At 36.5% G+C, this 17,524-nt stretch overlaps 1 pseudogene; it reads right to left on the reverse strand.

The window, feature by feature from the left end:
* Nucleotides 1-13,941: 13,941 nt before the first annotated feature.
* Nucleotides 13,942-14,063, reverse strand: LOC129904554 (5S ribosomal RNA; annotated as a pseudogene).
* Nucleotides 14,064-17,524: the final 3,461 nt, after the last annotated feature.

The raw sequence follows: 17,524 nt of genomic DNA on the forward strand, positions 1-17,524 counted from the left end.
TTTCGCTCATTTGTTGGTGGGTTCAAGGAGTTCATCGCCCTCAAATTCTTCGTCTTAGTCGCTGCTCAAAAATAGGTAAAAATCTTTTCTCAACTTTATTTTATTTAATGAATAATTATTTCATGTCTTCTATGTAGTCGATTTGTAATTTTGTTTTTTTTGTAAGCATGTGTTAGGATTAATTAGATTAATGGCATAAATTTCTTGTCTTGCTTGAAGTGTAGTGATATTATTTATCAAATATGTGAAAACTCTTAGTTTCATTCATTACTTTTTTTCAAGTAATTTTCTTTGACGATATAGAATTTTACGTTTTCAATTTCTTATTTTATCATCATTTAGATAACAAATATATGTTTAAGTTACTTATTAATTAGAACTTTCATGGCTTAATTGATTTAAATTTTGCTTTGAAATTTGAGTTAGTATAATGTATATGTTAATTCCATGCTCTTTATTTACTCGAATATATTTCTATGTTCCTTTTTTTTCTTTTTTTTCTTTTTTTTTAGATATATGCATGTTGTTAGTCACTATGTTATTTTATTAGTTCATATGTGATCCTTTTAAGTGTTATGTATATATACATATATGTATTTTGATATTTAATTCTTATGCCTCAAGTACACACCATACCAAGTTGAATTTAGTGGTAATTTGATAATGAGTTGTGTTATTCCTATTCATTTACTTCGAAGTTTATGTGTTTGTTTGTTAATATACAGTAGCTCATATTTGTATTATTAAATGTTATGCATTATTGGTCTCTTAGTACAATACATGATTTATTAGAATTAATGAGGTATCTCGTCTTTAGATGCAAATTTCATATTGGTTTCTTTATATCCTAGTGATTGCACTGAAAATGAGATGTTTAAGTATCCTTTATTCAATTAATAAGAATTATATCTCAATTGTTTTCTCTCTATTCATTTATTAATGTTATCCTTTTTGTTTATTGTATGAACCATCATCCGAGTTCAATATGGACTTTCTCCATTATTTGTATTTCAACATTGAGCCACGGAGGCCAAAATACCATTTTTCGAGTCATCCTCTTCAAAAAAATTGAAAGGTGGCTGATTTACAAGTTGCTGGACTGAAAATAGGCTGTATACGGCGTATATATAGTTCGATATACATGAAAATAATGTTGTATAAACTGATATACAATATATATACATCCGCGATATACAGTAGAATTGGGCCTAAGGCCCAAAGTGCAGGTTGCCCAATAACTTAGTCCAGGCGTACAAAAACTAAGTGTTGACCAAATTTTCATACTTTATTTATTTATATTTAATTCAGAGTGTAATAATTTATTTATTTATTTACGCTTATTTATACTTGCGTAGAAGTTCATTTAGTTTGGTTTAACTTAATTGAACTCCCCTAAAAGAGAAGCCATTTTTTCTATTAATTTATTTTTGAAAAATAATTTCATTTAAGTGTTTTCTTTTACTTAGACATTTCAACAAATATAATTTTTTTCCAAATTATGTGAAAGGTTTTTCAGTTGATGTTCTTTCAAATCAATTGAGTTTAAAATTTCTTTCTCCAAATTGAATTTTTTCCTAAATATCTCAAGTGATTTTCCTTATTTAATCAAAGTATTAATTGTCTTTAATTTAGTTAAAATACATTGGATCTATTACTTCTCTTTAAACATATTTAAAATTCATTCACTTAGTCATTTAATAGAGTATATTTTCTTGATAAATTATCTCAAGTATTTCAAGTTGATGTATTGCTCAAATAAATATATTTATCTTTACTACTTACAAGTAGTTTTCCCAAAGTTAGTCAAATAATTTTCAAATCGTCGGATAACCGCACGTTAGCGGCCATTTTAAGTGCTAACACCTTCTCAAAGTGGAAATTTGAACCCTTACCCATTTTTCTCTAATTTTTAAGACTTAAATCTGTTAAGGTCTTGTAAATTAAGTTTTCTTAATTTCTTTAAAAAATTAAGTGGCAACTCTCTTTTCTAAAATTAACTTTTTCTCTAAAAAGTTGAAATTAATTTTAAACCATCTTTTTTCGACATAACAATGAGGTTATAAATGAAGCGCCTTTTGGTTTTGACTAAAGAGTAGTAAGTATCGTCTAACTTTCATGATAGGAGGTAGAGGAAGAGTAGTTAGTTTTGATGAGTTAGAGTACACTCGAACCAAGAAAGGAGTTTTATGTTGAGGTGTCTTTGTGTTAGTAAAGACCTAGTATACAACTGTAGAATGGAAGGGAGGATTAGTCATGAGATGATAGATCTAAGCTAGGCTTATGATTTTTAAGAGAGATCCCCATGTTATTTAGAGGGATATGAATATAACTAGGCAATGAGGTTTAATGAATGGGTAAATAGTACTTAGGTTATGAAAGGATATGAGATGATAAATTGTAATTAGACAGACATTGAGACAAGGATCGATTACTTGTCAGGAGGTCTTAGTAGGAGAGTGTTTCTTAATTTCACCTAGTAGTTGTAAGTTGGTATAATATGCAAGCAATGTGTGATGTGCCTGTTAGTACTAGACCCTAAGCTTTAATTTGAGATGAGTAGTATGAAAAAAGAGGGGATAGCATTATGAATGTGATAGTGTTAGTTTTAAGATTTGATTAAGTAGGCTTGACATGGTGTATGCGAGAGATTAAGATATTAAGTTGTGAGAAGTGTGTGTTATGAATGGGGGGTATGTGACCCTTAGATATAAATAGTGAATTGAGGCTAAGTCATTTGGTAAGAAGAGGCTTAAGATCCGAGATAATATAAAGTTGTATGAGGCTCTAATTTTATGAGTTGTTTTGGGTGACTAGTTAGTATCCTTTAGCTGGTAATATGGAGAAGACTGGATGTGAGTTTTTATTTTTATTTAGTATCCATAAGAATTAGGTCGAAGGGAGTTGTATATAGATAATAATGAGTCTCCTTCATAGTTCAAGTTTCCTTCAACTAAGTTAGGAATATGTGAACCTAGAAGAAGAGTGTTAGCAGGATAAAGAGAAGAGGTATGATCATAAGAGCTAGAAAAGTGGATGTGTACGCAATAAAAAGAGCAACGAGTATAGAAAGAAGCCTAAATGATAGAAGAAAGTTAAGGGAAGTATCTTAGAATGAGGCCTCAGTCGAATTTTGGTATTCGAGTATAGTATAATCGGAGAGTTTTAGTGTTCTTGTGAATAGTGATGCTCTGTCGTGTAGAGCAGTGTTCTTATAGTTAAGTGTAGAGAATCAGTTCATAGGCTTAGAGTAGTGACCTTTAAGCTAAGGGGGAGATAATGAGGTAATGAACCAAAGTGCTTCTTGAGTTTTAAGAACTGATGAGTTGACCAGGATGAGACATCAGTGTGTTTCCATCTCTTATAATCCTTATACTACAGTCGAGGTGATACCCTACACCTGCCCTATGTATGAGATCCATACCGGTGGCCCAAACCTATGTACTTCATATTGACTCATGTTCATGCTGAGTTCCTAAAGAGAGAGGTGGTAACTTCATTCAGTGATCCCGATCTTATTCCTTGAATCTACGAATTCCCAGCCATATGTTATATAGGACATGATATATGCTTTCATGTTTCGGAATATGCTTAGTTTCATAAACCCATGATAAGCCTTAAAAGGATAGTGAGATCATGTTACATTATGAATGTTCTCAAATCAGATTTCTTGAATGAATTGTGCTTATGATTTGTCGCTCTAAGCCCTTTCAGTGATCCTTTCTTTTAAATCCTGATAGCGATGTTGTGATAGTAGATAAGTGGTGGCCGATAGAAGAGAGAGGGTGTTCTTTATTATGATAATTATGGTGTGCTTATTTCATTTAATTCTATAGACATGGAGGAAGAGAGAGATGGGATCTTGTTGTGTGAAATAGATAGGTAAGAGTATTTTGGTGTACCTCTTGGTAGAAGCTAATGCAATTGCTGGTGTAGAGATGCTAAGATTGTCATGAGAATACTTAAAAGATGTTGACTTAAAAGAATCCAGAAAGTGGTTAGAATTATAGGCTTGCATGTGTGGTGGTCATTATGTGAGTTATTGCAGTATGCTATTGATGATTTCCTTTCTAGGGCTTCAAGTAAGTGTATTGGGATGGTTATAGAACTAGGCTTGAATATGGTATCAATGGCATGTGGATGAATGCATGATGCATTAGGTGTTTCTTGATTTAGACTCAAGGTTTTTTTAATGTAATGGAAAGAAGTAGTACTCTTGAGATGAGGTTCTCTATAGAGGTATAGAACATGAAGGTTGTAGTCTAGATTAGCATAATTATATTATGTGTAGTACCCTGTGACTTAGCATTAGGCTTGAACTTAATAACAGCACGCAGTTAGAATTGGAGGCCTAGGCCATGGTGAAGGTAGTCATATGTATCCTTATAGGGGTTATGATTTGCAGCCAAAAAAGTGTTGTATGCAGAAAGAAGAGTATTTAAGCTCGCAAGTTATCAGTCATGTCACTTAATTCATAGTGGTCATACTCTTATATCAAGCTCATAAGCCTTTTTCCCGAAGTTATAAGAAATTTCGATAAAAACATTAGAGATTATGGCCCTTCTCTCATTTTTGGCTTTAGTGTTGATGTTGAAGGTAATGTTCCCATTCCTATCTCTGAGATAGAATCTTCTAGAGTTTGAGTAATTGAGTGAATTATTCACGAGTTTGATTCATTGAGTTCTTGCATTGCATTCGTTCATTCCAATGATGATATTGATGGTAATATTCTTTTTTCTATCTTAGAGTTGATGTTCATTTTGAGTTTAAGTATATGATGAGTATTCTTGAGTTCGGGTAATGATGGATTAATTGCTTGAGTGTTTGAGTATCTGAATTCTTGATTTACACTCATGCCTTGTGCAATTTCCTTGCTTGGTCATCTTTTGAATATGAGTAATCTTAAGGAGGAGATATTGTAACACCCCAAAAAAGCTTAAGCTAAGATCGGGCCATTCTTCATATGTGTATGGGGTTGTAGTGGATGATTCATAATTGTGTGAAAGTGTGGAGGTTAATTTTTTAGTGTGAGAATAGATTTGGAGATAAATTAAGGTCATAAAGATCCTCTAGGACAAAGTCGAGTTGAAAACTTCCTTACTGATTGAGTTTTGGTAAAAGATTTTACTTGGGTCAACTTCAAACAAACATATCTCTCAATATATAAGGATTTAGGTTGACCATAACCTATCAAATTAAAGTCTATGAGTCTTCTTTCCAATGCCACAAAGTTTGCATCAATTGGAATTTAGAGTAAAAGGTTATGCTCATTTTATTAGGTATTGTCTTACCGCGCACCGACCGAGCGCTCGAGGCATTTACTGCGTGCTAGTGCAATGAGGTAGTAGCTACTTCCCTCTCTGTGCGTTGGCTGTGTGATTGAAGCATTTTCCGTGAGCCCGCGCACCTAAGGCTTTTAATAACCCCCAAAGACGTAGTTCCTCTTCCTAGTTCAAATATTTACCCTAGAAAGAGAAGTTCTCAAGAAACCAACTTCCTCCAAGGTTCATCCATCATCCAAGGTAAGACTTGATCATGGAATTCCATAAATTCTTCATCTTAATACCAAACAATTTCTTTTACCCATGGAATCCATAGGTTTTCAAGAAAATCCACCTCTAAGATTCAAGAAACTAATTCTTGTCATCTCTTCCTCCAAATATCTCACCTTTCTCAACAATTAGGAGCGTATAAGGTATGTAAGGCTAATCATAGCATTGGATTGAGTCCATCCATGCGCCCTACATCTAAATTCTATCGTGAAACAGTTGAGTTGAGTTTTAGCCCTAGTTTCTTGAATTCCGAGTGGGTAATTTTCTTTGTTCATTGAGTTCTATATAATTATGCATCGAGATTATTATTGATTCTACACATTGAATTCTTGAGAATTTTGTTCATGGTTTCATTCACATAAACCCTAGTTGAGGTTCAAAGTTCCATGAATTGAGTTCTTGAATTATTTATAATTACTACTGAGTTTTCTATATGATTTCCATTGTGATATGATATATATATATTATAATATTCTTTGATGAGTTTTTTGAGTTGAGTCTTGTTGAGAGTATTGTAATATTCTGTATTTTTTATTTGCTAATGTTTTAGAATATTGTACTCAGTGTGGAATATTCATACATGTATAAGAAATCATGACTTGTAGGTGAATGTATTGGTTGGAAATGGATTGAAAGTGTGGTAATGGTTTGAAAATTTTAAAAGGTGGCATGTGATTTTTTTTTAATTCTAAGAGGAGTAGTAAGTTGAAGTAAGAGGTATTAAGATTTGTACATGGTGTAAATTTAATGGGTTAGTTATATGGTACTATTAAGATAAGTAATGACTTATTGTTGGGCGAATATAAGTGAATTGTGGGAAAACCCAATTCTGAAATTTTTCTGGCAGCCCATTGTTGGTGGAATGGATGAGGATTTTGGGCTGCCAAACTCCAATAATTTTTTTGGGACAAAAGTCTAATATGTTGTCCACATAATAAACCATTTTGGTCAAAAAATTAACCTGAAAACCAATCCAAAAGATCCCAATTAAAAAGGACAAAGATCAGGCAATTTTCAGCATTTACATTTCACAAATATTTCCAGAATTCTCTCCCACTTCTCCCTTATCTCAAAAACTATCCAATAACGTCCAAACACTCTTTGAACTTCAAAAATCTCTCCAAGGTTAAGGTAAGTTGATTATTTATTATTTTAACTTGATTCTTCCATGGAATTCATTGGAATCATGCTATAGATGTTGGAAACATAAATCTGACATTTTTAGAAAGCTGTCCAAACATTTTAGTTTCTAACTTTCAAGAATTACTTTGATGTTTAGTTTGTTTTGAGAAGAATGATTTAGGATATTGTTGTATAAGTCTAAATAAGGGAATTAAATATGTTAAAGGAAGGTTTATTACTCATTTTTGGTGTTTTTAAATACGGAATTGAGAAGAGGTTTTACATGTTTTTGGTGTAAGAACTTCTGAGTTCAAATATTCTATTGTGTTGTGAAGTTATGTTGGGGCTGTTCGATGTTGTTTTTATGCATGATATGGTTAAGGTGTGTTTAAGGTATAAACTACAAATGATGTGTAAAATTTGATTGAAGTAGAATAACATATTTATATGGGTTAAATTGAAGTAATTACAAGAACTAATTGGAGACAAAAATCTGTCCGCTAATATTGTTGTCGATATGTGTTGGTTGTGGGCTATTTTAAGGTCATTTTTGAAGTAGTTGTGTAGGGATTTATTGGTATATAACTTTTGAATAAGGTGGTTGTTGTTTTTAAGTAAATGTTGTTGAATTTATGCATTGTTTGGGCTATTTTGGAGTTAATTCGGAAGTACGAATTATAGGGAAAATGCTGCCCAAGTTTCGCTAGAATTCCTAATTATAGTGCTACTCTGTTATTTGTAGACTTATAAACATAAAGAGTAGCCATAGCCGTTGGACATTAATTAGACATCCAGGTATATAAAGCTAACCTTTGTTTCTTTTGGCGTGATCTTATGTAATAAACGGATGACAAATGTATAGAATTCCAACGAAGCACTTATTCTTAGAGATATTAGGATGGTGAATGTTCTTAATTTTCAGAATTTATATCATTATGCATTGACTCATATGTATGATTCCATCCACCCTAGTTGGTATAAGTCATATTTTAGTACAAGTCATATTTTGGTATAATTCATATTTGACATAATTTATAATGGCAATCGAAGGTTACTTAAAATGACTTCCGTCTTAATTTTCAAACAATGGTTCATTTTGATTATTCCATTAAGTCTTAAATGATGATTTAAATGTATATGGTTACTCACTAATCTGCTTGTGCATGTCTTAATGTATCTTTCACCGAGTCCCGGGCTGGGTATGTATTCGTGCATAGTTTTACTACATTGTTCACCGAGTCCCTCACTAGAGGGTCGGGTACGATATATATATATATATATATGATGATATGACCTGAGGACATGATGATGGCACCGAGCCCATGATGGGATGAATATGATATATATATATGACGGATTCACCGAATCCCTAAAGGGCCGGATATGATATATGATATAAGCATGCATGACTTTATTTCATAAGGCACGGGTACAGTGACTTCTTGAGTATCATACTTGTCTTTTGAAATCTCTACTTTAGCTATGATTTTTCTTACTATATTTTATTCTTATATACTTAGTACATATGTCGTACTGACCCTCTTTTATTTGGAGGGGGGGCTGCGTTTCATGCCCGCAGGTACAGATATTCATTCTAGAGAGCCGCCAGCTTAGGATTCTACTCAGCGGGTTTGAAGTGCTCCATTGTCTCAGAGTCTAAGCTTTTGGTACCAATTCTTATAATGTATATATTTGTGCATTTAAGGGTACGGTGAGACCCTGTCCCGTCATATATTTTTTTTAATTCTCTTAGAGGTCTGTAGACACATGCATGAGTTATATATAAATGTCATTCGGCTGCACTAGTACGGCTTATGTTTTGAGATATTTCCATTCGAAGTGGCAGCCTCATCGGCTTGCGTATGTAAATATTTATTTTGGGATGTGTTATATTGTGCAGCCTTGTCGTCTTGCACATTATGCTATCTTATCTTTGAAAATTTTAACTCCCTAGGAGACAGGTAATATCGGTATATACAAGTGACAGTTTTAAGATGAAGTGCTTTCCATATAAATCTCATATCATGTTTAGTTGCCGGTTGATTATAGTTTGAGCATGAGTTGAGATTGAGAAGCCTCTTAATTCTTATTTTGAGAATGAGTTTGAGAAATCCCTTAATTATTATCTTGATCATGAGTATTTTAAATATAAATGAGTTGAGTATTGTAGCATTAAAACATCTATTTTGAGATTGAATTAAGAAGCTAAATTATATTTTATTTTAAATGCATTCTTTGAATTGAAATGAGTTGAGTTTTGAGCTAAGTACAAAAGAGACTAAATGATGTATTTGGAGTATTTTCTCACTTGATGTATATGAGCATAATACAATATTTTGGAAGTAGGACTGAGCACCGATATGAGGTGAGTCCATAAACTATGCAGCCAGCGTAGGATAAAATCTCTGTCTTTCTAAGTCCCAAAATGATGGAATTTGAGTAATTTTTGATCCATTGAGTTTGCGTCCCTTACCCTGGAAAAGTAATGGGCGGCCGTGCCAACGACAATAGTTTGTTGTATCTTCAATAGCTCATAAGTGGTGGTTGTCGGTTAGAGAAACTCTCCAAGAAGTAAATATTATATTTTATACACTAAGTTGCATTGCTATCCTTTAAAGAATTGTTTCTTATTATATTTCATTATTATTTGAATTGAGTTGTTTTTAGAGTTGAGTTTTTGAGTTGAGAATTCTGAGTAAATTTCCTTTTGCTATTTTACATACTCATACATTCTATGTACTAATGACATTTGGCCTACATCATTTTATAATGCAGATGCAGGTATTAGAGATCATTAATAATTGTATCGTTGGGGATGTACTTCTCCAGTTTTGGTGATGTCTCCTTGCATTCGGAGGACTTTATTTTTATTTCTTTTATTCTTCATTATTTTGATAGTCATTTGAGGTAGACTTAGACTTGTCTTGGCACCTTTCGAGTATTGAGTTAGAGAAATAATGGATAGAGTTGAAGTTGAGTTAGAATGGTTCTTTCTAAGTCTAGTTTTAACTCAAAATTTCATTATTGAGTTTATGAGATTGAGTTACATTATACTTTGAGTATTTAAATCTATTATTTACTTATTGGTGAAGATATTTTTAAATGACCACTTGAGCTAATTGTCTATTGAGTCGAGTCTTCCGCTGAGTGATTGAATAAGTGATTAGATCAAGTGGTTCACTTGGGGCCAACAATGGTCTCTGAGTGCCGGTCATGCCGAAGGTACCCTTCTGGGTCATGACAAGCACTTTAATGTCCCTCCATATTCGAGCTAGTAGGCGTTCCCTCTCTATGTTCTTCCTTCTCTCCCATCATAGTTGGTGCAGAGTATCTCGACCTCCAAGGCAGTGAAAGGTAGCGCTGGAGCTGAGGTGCTGACGAAAGATCCTCCTAGATATCTCTGGACTGCAACTAATTCCTCCTCCAAGCGGGAAGCCGATAGTGGTGGCTGCGACCTAGTGGTAGGGGCCTCTTCCTTATCCTCTCCCTCGTCCTCTGCCTTTGTTGCTGCCCTGCTGCTCTTGGCACTATCCCTCCTTCTCGTTTTCTACCCTCGAGAGGAATCCTGCCTGATCAAGAGAATGTGAAAGGGGGGATCCATAGGAAGTACCTCATCGGAGTCTAGGAGTGGTACCCCCGCCATCTTTAACATCGCATTGATTAGTCCCAATAGGAAGAATGCCTTTTTATTGTCTCGGTAGAATATCTTCCATTCGGACACTATCTATGCCCCTAAGTTCAGGCCTATCCCCTGCACTGCACAAGCCACTACTAGGGCCCACGGGAAGGTCACGTCAGTGCAGTTGCTGGATGGGCGGATCCTTCTAGCAACCAGGTGCAACCATCTCTTAGCATTAGATTTTCACGATCCAACTCTTCAGGCCGTGACTGGTGCCTGATTAGGGCACCCATATGTACCCTTAGCCCCACTGATTATGTTAGCTGAATAAACAAATGAGAAAATCAGAAAGAGATCGCTAGAGAGCGCACGAAAATAGATGTAGCATACGAAGGTCGTTAAGGCCGTCACTGGACAAAAGCCCAAAACATATATACATAACCCACACCACAAGTCTACAAACCTCTACAAAATGATAGCCTAGTCATATGATGGGATAGGGCCCCATCGTACCCTTAACCAATATGTACAAATGTACAACAAAAAGCTAGTACCAAAATAGGGCCCCAGATAAGGAGCACTGCCAACCAATAGGGTGGATGTCCTAGGCGAGCGGATCAGCAAACTGAGCGTCTGTACTTGCGGGCATGAAACGCAGCCCCCCAGGAAATGGGGGTTAGTACGACATATGTACTGAGTATGTAAAGCATGGACTATAACAAGTAAAGCCATTACCAGAATAGAAGGTGCAAAAGTGAGCAAAATATCCAGAATATCAAAATGTTGTTCATAACCACAGATAATATATGCAGAAAAACATATGTCATATCCGGCCCCATTATGGGACGCGGTGAACAAAGGGTGGTCGCCATTCCGTCACTGGCGCCACAGCACAGCATACATCCAGAGTAGGGAATATCTCCATAATAGATCATATCATATCAGATGGTCATATCAGATCATATAATGTCGTATGTGTACATAGCATATCATAACTCCACAAATCCCATGTACAGGTTGTACCTGTCCCCTCACGTTAGGGCACGGCGAAAAATGCAGAGAAGTATGCACGATAACAAAACCTGGCCCAGGCTCGCTGAAGGAAACATTGAGGCATCCACGAGTGGAGTAGTGAGAAACTATATACAATTTAAATCATATTTGAGACTCAACGGAATAATCAAAATGAGCTTTCGTTCAAAATCGAGACAAAAGTCATATCAAGTACCTTTTGAAAATCACTATGGACTATATCAAAATAGAACTTCTGGGAATCATATATATGTATCAAGGAATAAAAAAATATCTTTTGGAAGTCGAGAAATTGTCCATCCTAGTGGCTTTAAGAATAGGAACTTCTTTTGAATCATATGAAAGTCATATACTTGCTTCGTAAAAACCATGCCAAAAAGGGAGATTAGCTTTGTATACTTATCTAAAATCACGCTAAGAGAAGGAATAAGATTTACATACTTATGCCAAAGACATTCTAAAATAAAGTATAAGCCTTACATAAGTATGCCAAAACATGCCAAAAGAAGAAAACGTTAGCTTTACATACCTGTTACGAGTTACTTTTTATCCCGTTCATCTCGTCGTCCTTTAGACCTAAGTAAAATAAAAGAAATACAAGTATTAACAACCCTTGTCTTTCCATCACCTTAGGCTACACACGAGTTTTTGTAGAACTCATCCCCTCGCTCGCCTTCCTTACTAGTTCCCTAACTAGTTAAAGAGTTAACGAAAATCGGGCAGCATTTCCCCTATAATGTGCCCTATCCGAATTTCCAATTATACTCCTAATAGCTACAACCAACCAACAATAATAACCTGCAGCATATATATATACAATTCACATCAATCTTATACCACATAAACTCCAAATGACTCGCTCGAAACCACGATACCAAAATAAGGTTTCTAGTTTCCGTTTTGCAAAACCATTAACCGTACAAAGCGGGGGTGTCATGTGGCTACAACCAGAAGCTCCAACACCTATTTTAGGACACATTTAGTCCCTTCAACACATACCACATACCTGCAGCCACACACCACAAGCACAACACCTTGCTTCGACTACAATTTAACTATAGCGACTCCAATTTGGTTTGTTTCGAACGTCTAGCATATTTGTGGAATTTTCATATTTCCAGCCATTTAATCAATGTATAATACACTTCATAACAACACCATAAACTCCAAATTTAAAGGAAAACCCCTACCTTAACCTAAACTTGTCAAACTCGCCAAAACTATCAAAACGTAAATTCTGAACAGCCTATTGTCTTGTATTGTCTCTTAGTTTCGAAGGGGTAATTGAGGGAAACAAGATTTGTGGCCTCAATTAAAGTTATATACATGTGTATTAGGGTCGCATAAAATTTTTAATCAACCCTACAACAATTCTATACCAAAAGATATGCCCAAAATACCAACAGCAGCCCGTGTAGGATTTCCGAAATGAAATCTGGGCAGCACCTCACCTATACTTCATCATCCTTTTTCGAGAATATAAATGCAAAACTGGGTTTTATAATATAAATAAAAGTTATAGACCTATGAAATATCTTTCTAAAAAATCTTGAATCACTCGAAACGAAACTTTACACAAGGAGTTATACTATTATTACTAACAACCATCTCATTCCAAAAATGGGTTTGTTGACAAGAACGAGAACCTCCTCGAAACCCCAACTATAAATTTTATGTTGTTAAACACCATTTTTTAACCGAAAAATACCTTAAATAATTAATTCACGGAATAAAATTGGGGGGCTTACCTTGCTTAACTAAATCCGTAGCTCTCTCTCCATGTTCTCCAAGTTTTTGTCCAATTTTTTTAAAGTGTAAAGATGTTGAAAAGTGAGTTGATCCAGCAATACACATGTATATATGTGTGTCCTTAAGTGGCGACACATGGAAGCCCCTAGGGGTGACATATTGCATCCCCCTAGGGTGCCACCTCAATCATGCATCCAATCCAAAACCACCACGTGGAAGCGTGGGGTCCACCCATGTTGTTGCATCACCTTCTTGACCCTAAGTAGGTGCATCACCTGCTTGTCCAAGTAGGTGCATCACCTACTTGCTTCGAGTAGGCGCGTCGTTTCCTTATTTCTCTTTCGTGAGCTCATAATCTCGTCTTACTTCAAGAGCCTATGTATTCCTTGCTACTTAAGCTCGACGTATACTCAAGTAGCTTAGTATGTAAAATGTCCCAAGTAATATCTTTCACAAGTAAGTCAAGTCCTATGACTCACTACTTGACCTCCAACTTCTTTTGGTTTCTTATGACCCTATTTCCAATCTTCTCTATTATAGAGTATCTCCTTCTCCTTTCCTTAGGATTATTTGATAGCATTATAGATTATCTGACTCACATGACGACTTCTAAGAAACTTAAGAGCCTTCCTAGAAACTTAAGAAGCTTAAGAAGCGTTCCGAGGTACCAGAGTACGGGGTGTAACATCATTTCCCCCTTTAGAACATTCATCCTCGAATGTGAACCAAAACCTTCCTCCCAATCTTATACCGACTATAAGGAGAGTTCCCCTATCCCATTGCCATAACATATACTTTCATCGAGCAATCAATATCATAGTTCTAAAGGTTGGGATTACTTGTAGATGTAAGGAATAGGTACGAATACTTGTGTTTCATTTACTCTTTCACTTCCCAGAGGGTCACCCATCCTAGTACTACTCTATCCCAAGCATGCTTAACTTCGGAGTTCTCATGGGATCCGGGGTGTTAGTGTTGGTATGATCGCACCCATCCCTTATGGGATCTTGTTTGAAGTTTAAACGTACCCATTTACATATGATAGCGTCAGTTGATTTTTTCTTATGCTTGTACTTCTCTTGTCTACTTCCCCTCTTTTTGGGTATACCCATGTCATCCTCTGTTTATTCTGAACTATTGACACGCAAATAATTTTATTCCAACATATTTAACATGTTGCACCCTGTCTACACCTGCTGTTAGATCATCCATACTTTAGGTTACCCCTATAAGAAACCCTAGCACAACCATAGGGTGCTTAGTATTCTCGATAGATAGTACATAATTTAGTCCAAGTATTAGTACTCGAGTCATACAACTTAATGTAAGAGTTTAGTCAAAGCCATATTTCATTCATCCCAATTTTTACCAATCATCAATGGAGGAATATCTTATAATGCAAAGCCTAAATCTATTAGTACATATACAGTCTGGGAAAAGATCAACAATGTACCTGTGATCACATCTGGTGATGCCTTCTGATCCTGCCAGGAGGCCAAAGCATAAGTGCGGTTCGAAGGACTGCTAGAACCAGAGACTCCGCCACGGCCTCTACCACAGCCTGCTGGTGTAGATGTGTCACGCCCCGGGAGGGTACCCTAGACGTAACCGGCACCCGAAGGCCCTTTCTGACCTCCGAGAGAACCACTTGGTACAGTCACTCATTCATTCAAGCACTTTCTCTTAGCGGAAAACTCAATTAAAGAAATACTTTTCATAATATAAGGGCCGAAGGCCAAGCAACTACAATCAAAAGAAGACAATAGCATAAGACTCCTCAAAATCACAACTCGACCTTTCCACACTCCAGTCTATGAAGCCTCTATTCAAGTCTAAGAGGTGCCAATGATAAGCACATGGCTACCGACAATCCAAATAAAGAAAAGACAATAAAAAAAACTGTACAAGAGGGCCCAATATCCTCCAGGAACTAGGAGGACTCACCGACTGGCTGGGAGTGAAAGTGGATCTTCAACGGGGCACCGGTTGATGATCTCTAGTACCTGTCTCTGTATCATGAAACAATGCAGGCCAAATGGTGTCAGTACATGGAATATACGAGTATGTAAGATGGCCGAATACAACGAACATCAAGAAAGAATCAATCAACTCGGGAACTCAACTCAAAAGGGATGACAAGTCAATCAAATGTCCTAAGTCTAAAGAAGGATATAATTTAGACGGGACCAATCATATACAAATCAACTCAATTCGACTCAGAGTACTATCAACACCTATGTAGGAGTTTCTCTTAACCAACAACCATCAATTATGAGCCAGTGAAAGTACAACAAACCGACGTTGTTGCCGCGTCCGTTCATACCTTGCCAGGGCATGAACGAATCAACAAATCATGGATCCAATCCAACCAGGTCCTATAATGTTAGGACAAATCTCTCGGGGAAGCATCCGACTTTAACAGTTCCATCCCCCCTACGTTTGGCGACGCAGTTATTGGGTTCGAGTATGGACTATACTCTTGCCCAATTCGTTGCTCGATACTTCTCCCAAGACTCAATGCTCATAAAACTCCATCCAATCAACTCAATCAAATCAGATCGACAAGTCTCATTACAACCTTGTCAACTCATCAACTCTATCACAATCAAATCTCTTTCAAGCATATTATTTGCTCAAATTTCAATCATATCTTCAAAACTTTAAATCGACATTCTTATAATAGGCAACATTTTTTAAGAAATAATATACTTTATCAAATCTACATAATTAAGAAGATCAATAAAACATATTTAGCAACTCATTTCTTCATCATCTCATACTCTCATAAGGGCTCATTTAAGGAACCTCTTAGCTCAACAACATTGACACATAAATAATTAAATAAAACAGAGACAAAACTCATTCAAACATGTACCATACCAAGAAACTCCATTTTCATGAATATCTAACCTCAAAACAAGAATAGGGAACATAGGTGGACTCAACCCATGTTTTGGATAGCCTTACATACCTTAGCGAAGATTTGAAGAAATCTTGCGGTTGGGTCTTCAATAGGAGCTTGAGGTCTTGAAGCTCTTGGACTCCTTTTTGGTTGGAAATGGAGAAGAAGAGAAGAGAGAGGAGCTAGGGCTTTTCTTTAGAGAGAGACTGGGGGCTGCAAAAAATGACCCCAAAAATACACAAGGCTTGTGTATATATATAATTTGGGAAATTTCCCAAATTGCCCTTCCTCCAAATTCTGAAAATTAGGCAAAAACGCCTTTGGCGCGATAGTGGCGCGTCGCGCCCTTACATCGCCAAGGCCAATTACGCCTAAAACCTGCACATCTTTTAGTGGCGCGTTGCGCCAGGGACCAAACTACTGAGGCATGTTTCTGGCACGATAGTGGCGCGTCGCGCCCTTACAGCGCCAAGCCTATTGTTCTAAATTCTGGGAATTTGGCCTGAAAAACCCTGCACACTTTTAGTGGCGCGTCGCGCCAAGGACCAAACTACTGAGGAATGTTTCTGGCGCGATAGTGGCGCGTCGCGCCCTTACAGCGCCAAGGCCATTTCCCCAGCAGTTGTAACCCCGGCCAAAATGAAATCCCCGTCGTGCTAGTTCGTCTTCGGATCATCATATCTTTTGACTTCGAACTCCAAAATTTACGTTCTTGGTGGCGTTGGAAAGAAGACTCGACGACTTTTAATTTGATAGGTCGTGGGCCATCCAGATTGATGTCTTTCAAATGATAGGGTCGTTAAAAGTTGACCCTTACATGAACTCGTCCTAGACTTAGCCACGATGGATCTTTTGGACTTAGCTCGGTCCTAGGGGTCCCCAATGACCCCACATCACCTCCAACGCTCTTAAATTTCTCAGGGACTCATCTTAACTCAGGCACATACTTCGAAATAAATACGATGGGCCCCACACATGTACAAAGAAGGCCCAAATCTTAAGAAAAATTTTGAGGGGTGTTACATTATCTCCTCCTTGGGATCATTCGTCCTCGAATGACGAGCAACCAAGAATGGACTCGGGGTACAATCCACAATCAAAACTCAGTCATTCAATCAATCAAATTCCCAATCAAATATCAATCAAAACTTAAAAGACACAAATGAATTCGAGTCAAGGAAATGGTCATTACCTTAAATGTTCTCCTCGGTAGGCACGAATAGATGTGGATATTTAGATTTCATGGCTTCCTCCGCTTCCCACGTGGCTTCCTCAACAAATTGATTCCTCCATAGGACTTTGACTGAGGCAACTGCTTTGTTCCTCAATTTGCGGATTTGACGATCAAGAATTTGGATTGGAACCTCCTCATAGGATAAGCTATCCTTAATTCCAACGCTTTCAATAGGGACTACCAATGAGGGATCGCCCAAGCACTTTTTCAACATTGAAACGTGGAACACCGGATGAATAGAATCTAGCTCTGAGGGTAGGTCCAACTCATAAGAAACACTCCCGATCCGCCTCAAAATTTGGTACGGGCCAATATAT

Source organism: Solanum dulcamara, chromosome 1 (genome assembly GCF_947179165.1).
Source record: "Solanum dulcamara chromosome 1, daSolDulc1.2, whole genome shotgun sequence".
Classification (NCBI taxonomy): domain Eukaryota; kingdom Viridiplantae; phylum Streptophyta; class Magnoliopsida; order Solanales; family Solanaceae; genus Solanum; species Solanum dulcamara.